The sequence below is a fragment of the Callospermophilus lateralis genome, chromosome 10 (assembly GCF_048772815.1).
Source record: "Callospermophilus lateralis isolate mCalLat2 chromosome 10, mCalLat2.hap1, whole genome shotgun sequence".
Classification (NCBI taxonomy): Eukaryota; Metazoa; Chordata; class Mammalia; order Rodentia; family Sciuridae; genus Callospermophilus; species Callospermophilus lateralis.
Genome location: NC_135314.1, coordinates 58,366,403 through 58,372,402, shown reverse-complemented (window position 1 = coordinate 58,372,402; position 6,000 = coordinate 58,366,403).

The window sequence follows — 6,000 nt, the reverse complement described above, 5'->3', positions numbered from 1 at the left end:
TAGCACATGCAAGGTGCTGGTTTTGATCCTCAGCACCACATAAAAATAAATAAATAAAGATATTGTGTCCAACCACAAGTAAAAAAGAATTGATTTAAAAATACTGCTGATTGTAACTTGCATCTTTTTTATTTGTATATATCTTATAATGTACATATCATATTAGTTCAAGATCAATAACAAAAAAGTTTATAAACCACTAGTTTAAACAGAGATTAGTTTTGTAAGTGGGTAAGGAAGCAAAGAACATTCCAATCTAAGAAAAGAGTTTATACAACAACAGAAATATATGTAGCAAGATATTCAGAGGCCTGAAGATATTGAAATTATGTAGTAAAAAATACAGTGACTAAAAGCAAGTCAAATATGTTTGGGAAACAATACTAATTAAAAAATATAAAACTTCAGGTTGTATATGTAGCATTTTTCTAGTTCTGTAAAAAAGTACATTTGTATCAAGATTCAAACTGGAGGCAGAAATTTTATTAGCATATTGGTATATTTAATTATAGATTAATACATTCATTGTCAATGTCTTCATTTAATATTTTTATAATTCCTATTTGTGTGATTTTTTATTAGAACTTTATGATTATACATAGTTGAGTTCATCCCAATGGAAATCACTGTCAGTTCATGATCCCCCCTTTTTCCTCTTGCCCTCCTCCCCCACCTTCTCCTTCTATTTGTTTGATTTTTAAAGTGTATTGGCACCCAAAATAACATATTCTTCACTGTGACTCACGTGTTCCTCAAAAGCCTCTAATTACAATGAAATTCTTAACAAAACCCCCAGATTTCTCAGGAAAGCTCTCTAACCAACAATACCACTGACAATCCTTTGTTATATGAGTTAAATTAATAAAATAGCAAATATTTATTAAGTACATACTAAATGCTAGACATTTAACATAAAGAAGTACTTCAGTAGCACTGTATCCTTGGGGAGTTTACCCTCTAAGGAAACAAATACATGAGAAGTTAAATAATAGTAGTCACATTCTGAATCCATAAAGTTTTAAGAGAGCATGTTTGTTATAGTTGTTACTCATATCTTCAAATAAATTGCTCATATAATCCTATTTATACTAGGTGAGTAGAATACACTTCAATTTAAAATGAGTCTTTAAAGATGAGTAGTAGATTTGGAGATGAAGAAAGGGAAGGGGAAATAAAATACTTTCCACCACTTCAATTCCAACCCATCAGACAAATCACCTCCTTAGTAAACCCTTGGGTGGTTAGAACTGTCAGAGCAACTAAGGACAGTGTGAGTCTCTTCATCTGACTTCAGAAAAAACCTGTTAGGCTGGAACAGAAAGGTGATAGAGGAGACTAGTAGAATTTAAGGTGTAAAAATAGTTGAAGAAACATGGAATGTTAACACCAAGAAATTTGGCTTTGTCATGTAAACTGTGGAATTATGGGAAATATTTTAATGGATATAAGACATTACTATTTTTAAAAAGGCTCTGAAATAACATACATTATAGGGTTTTTCCTGTTGCTGAATTTATGCCCAGGCTAATAGGATAACAGATATTTATTTGGTCCTATAACTAGTGAGGTGGGCCCAAATGGAAAAGTAATGAATTACTAACCCCCTCAAAAAAAAAAAAAAAAAGAGGGAGCACGTTTGAAATGTTGCCACCATGAAGTTTTATGTATTAAAAGTTTCATATCAAGCTTTTGACAGATCATATAAATAAAACCCTAATTTTAACATCTTAAGAAAGTGTACTGAGATTTAAAAAACAAACCCTTCATGAATCCTGTTTCATTTTTTTTTACGCTTGTCAGATTTCTGCTGCTAAGGCTATAATCGCATGCTTTACTATATTATTACTGGTGTGATTATTTTAAACCAATTCAATTTTATCTTACACCATTTCCATTCACATTTTTTGAAAAGAGCTTTTTTAGACTGGAAATATTTTTACATTGAATTGGATAAATGAGTAAGCATGAATTCATTGAATACTTTGATTTAAGCGTATTTTTAAAAATAAATTCTAGGAATTCAGCTTTATTTTATTAAGATACAATAATAAATATAGGCCTGAGGAATTCTGAGGACAAATACTTCAGGAGCTCAATAACCAGCAGTAAATCACAAAATCATCAGATTTTTCTTCACATGGAGACAGAACTCAGATCTCTCAGAATGGAACAAAAGTTTTCTAAATCTTTATATTATGTTGATGCCCAAAAAAGTGTCATTCTGTTTCTTGGCTATTTAATATCTTGACTAGAAGGGTTTAAAAAAATTAAGAAGACTTGTGAATGAAGTAAGAAGGAATTCCAAAATGCCTATACCCCTCCATCTAGCTAGAGTTTTATTTAGATTGTGGCCATCAAGATGCATCACAGCTCTGACTTCATTCCTGTGTCCTGTAGGGAGGCATTGTGAAAGGAAATGGGAGCAATGTGTGTTTCTGTATAACATCCAAATCGGACATTAGTGGGATGTGTCAGATATCACACCAGAAAGATTTCTTATGAGAATGGGTTTATATGGCTCAGTTTTGTAAACCCATTAATGTTTCACTAAGTCTGTTCCTTGTTTGTATAATTTTTGTAGTGTATGCACTAGTAGTGGCCAGTATTTGAAGATAAAAGTAACAATTTAGAGCATTTGCAAGGCCCTGGATTCAGTCCCTGGCGTGCACACATGCACACACATATAATTTCAGGGGAGTAACCATTATTTCCCTAACTAGCTTTTACTGGTCTTTTAGGAGCATTCAACTGTCTCAGAAAAATACCAGGTTAGATTTTTTTTTTTTCCTTTTTGGAAAATCAACGTATTTAAAAGTTCGGTGAGCACATCCTGCTGTTGGTTCGCTTCTGCTTTTTTCTAACCTCGGCAATTTGAATACTGTTTTCATTTTTAGTCTTCTTATCAAGAGTATTCTAACTATTCTAGCTTTTGTCATTAAGCATTTTAGCTGTCGTTACACAAAATTTCATAAAGTTTGCTGGTCTATGTTAGATAACATCTACAAAGACACGATTCTGAACAGCCTCATTTCACCCCTTGGAGTGCTTATTATTTGTCTAAGTGTGTGCCCAGAATTGTGCCAGATGTAGTGGAAAAAGCAGTTACTTGCAGCAAATTAATAAAACCTCTGTATATGTTTTGAAATCTAAACATGATTTATTCAACTGTATTTTTAAAAAATATTTTCAAGGCCAACAGGTATGGACCTTTTGAGCATTAAAATCATATCTCTTACAAAGCAACATAGGCTGGAACTCTAAGAAAACTTCTACAAAAGTCAAGTTTCTAATCTAGTATGAGAGGTATTAAAGTGAAGTACTTCTAGGCACTAGGGAAACTATCAAGTGAAAAAATAGTTCAACAGGGAGTTGCCAAAGGAGGACATATACATGAATTGCCTTTATATATAGTTTTCTTCCCGCACACCAAATTACATGGATATGTAAAGCATTTCTTTTGTTTTCAGTTAATGCTGTGCACATAGCAATAAGTAAGAATTGGAAAAATGAGTAAAATGATTATAATTGAAAAAAGGAAACTTACTTATAACCATTAAAATTATAATTTTAAAAATATTTGCATATGGACAAGCCCTCAGAGGAAATGTCCAAAATTTAAGTCATTTCATTAATTTTTTTGGTTTCCTGAATTTTTTCCTTATATTTAAAAGCTGCCATTATTGTTGCTACAATATTATCTGGGGATCAATTTTTAAAAATTAGATGCATTCAAATATAACAGAATCACAGCTTAGGACAAGGCTTTGTCCACCACTGGGCTTCAAGCATGTCTTAGCTTATCTGGCAAATTGATGGGTTCAGACTTGCTTAGCACTAAGTCTGGCATTACAGGCACACTATGCTGACAGGACATTTTTCTGAAAGGAAAAATGTACATACAGATTCCCACCAGATTTTAAATATGATTGCAATGAAATTTAAATAGTTAATATGTACTATTACATATTAAATATCTATTATGCAAGGTGGACCAAAAAAGAATACAAAACATAGTCACTGCCCTTAAGAATTTTAATCTGGCTTGGAAGAGATAAGATACAGAATGGGTATTTTGAAAGTCCTCAATAAATAATTTGTTGAATGAATGGATGGATGTTTATGAAAGATCATTATGGGGGGGCTGAGGTTGTGGCTCAGAGGTAGAGCTCTCACCTAGCACATGTGAGGCCTTGTGTTCATCCTCAGCACCTCATGAAAATAAATAAAGGTATTATGTCCAACTGCAACTAAAACATAAATATTAAAAAAAGATCATTACTGGGCCTGGAGTTGTAGCTCGGTGGTAGAATGCCTAGCATGTGTGAGGCACTGAGTTTGATCCTCAGCACCACATAAAAGTAAATAAACAAAATAAAGGTGTTGTGTCCATCCACAACTAAAAAAGTTTTTTTAAAAAAAAAAAAGATCATTAGTAGACCAAAAATAGCATATAACAATCCAAGATAGTGAGGGAATACATATACATAAAAGTTCAAGGAATAACAGAACTAAAGAATGGAATATTCTACTGGCCATACCTATCTTACACACCTACCCCTTAGATAGAATAACATCCCCAGGAGAAAGATGAATTGAATTACAAAAGTAAAATTGAAGGGCTGCATGGCAGACAGTATGTACCCAGAGTATAGTTATTATTTTTTTATTTTTTTCTTGGTGGTACTGGAGATTGAACCAGGGCCTTGTACATGCAAGGCAAGCACTCTACCAATAGAGCTACATCCCCAGCCTCTCCAAACTATAGTTATTACAAGTCATTTTACACCTGTTAACAATTTTCTATAGAATATTTACAGGCCCTGTCCAAAGAGCAGGATGAAGTATAATACCAGTACCTAGAAGGAAATTTGGAGCTATAGCAACAGAATAACCACATGTGGGACTGATCACTAACTCTGTAAGGATAGATGAGTGGAATCAAAGAACAAAGAGTTGAGATGTTGACTTCCTTACTGTTAAAGATTGTGAAGATGTGGAGATGGTAGAAGAACAGTCAAAGACAGTAGACCATTATATCATTTTTTTTAAATAACTGCAAAAGAAAATTTATTTCATCATGAGGAAGCCATCAAAGAACTCCATGACTTTATAAGTCAGAATTCTGAAGGTGAAGTCACATTGCTGGACAACTCTAAAACAGAAACAATACTTAAGCTAAGAAATTCTGGAGTTAGATGTAGGTAACAGTCCACTAAGATATGGAGATACTAATGTTTCTAAATTACCCTAATACACACATACCCTGGTTGTCTGCATGAAGGAGCAACTTGAGGTCAGTATGATGACCATTCTGGAAGCCATGAATGGGCAAAGACAGAAATTCTATTTAAATTAAGATACAATTATACTTGCTAATAAAAATGGAAAATTGAGCAGTAGTTTGTAATCTCTCTGAGAAAATACACACTGACATTGTGTGCATTCTTGAGAACAATGGATTGAATCTATGGGATTTTGTCAGACACACAAAAATTTATCTCCAGAGGCTGGGGCTGGGGTTGTGGCTAAGTGGCAGAGCACTTGCCTCACACACATGAGTCACTGGGTTTGATCCTTAGCACCACATAAAAATAAACAAAATAACTGTATTAGAAAAGAATTTATCTCCAAAGTAAATGAGTCAAAAGTTATAAATTTTAGAGACTAGCTGAAGTCTCACCAAGCAACCTAATCAATTATCCCCCTCTGGAAAATGGTCCTTAACCCTGTAAATCTGGAAACAAACTTCAGCAGTTTTGCCAGGTTCCCATTTAGAATAGTGACTGAAACCTTGCCTTGGACTTTAGTTCCATTGTAACCTATTTGAATTTAAATGGTGATTTATGAAAGGCCTTATCATGCTCCCTAAAGAAACAACTTGTTCCCTGTCAAAATTAGGATTATCTTGTTTTAGGATGAGTATTTACTATGTCAATAGCCAAATGATGATTTACCAGAAAAGAAAAAAAAAATCAAACTTTATCATGGACAGCAAGGCAC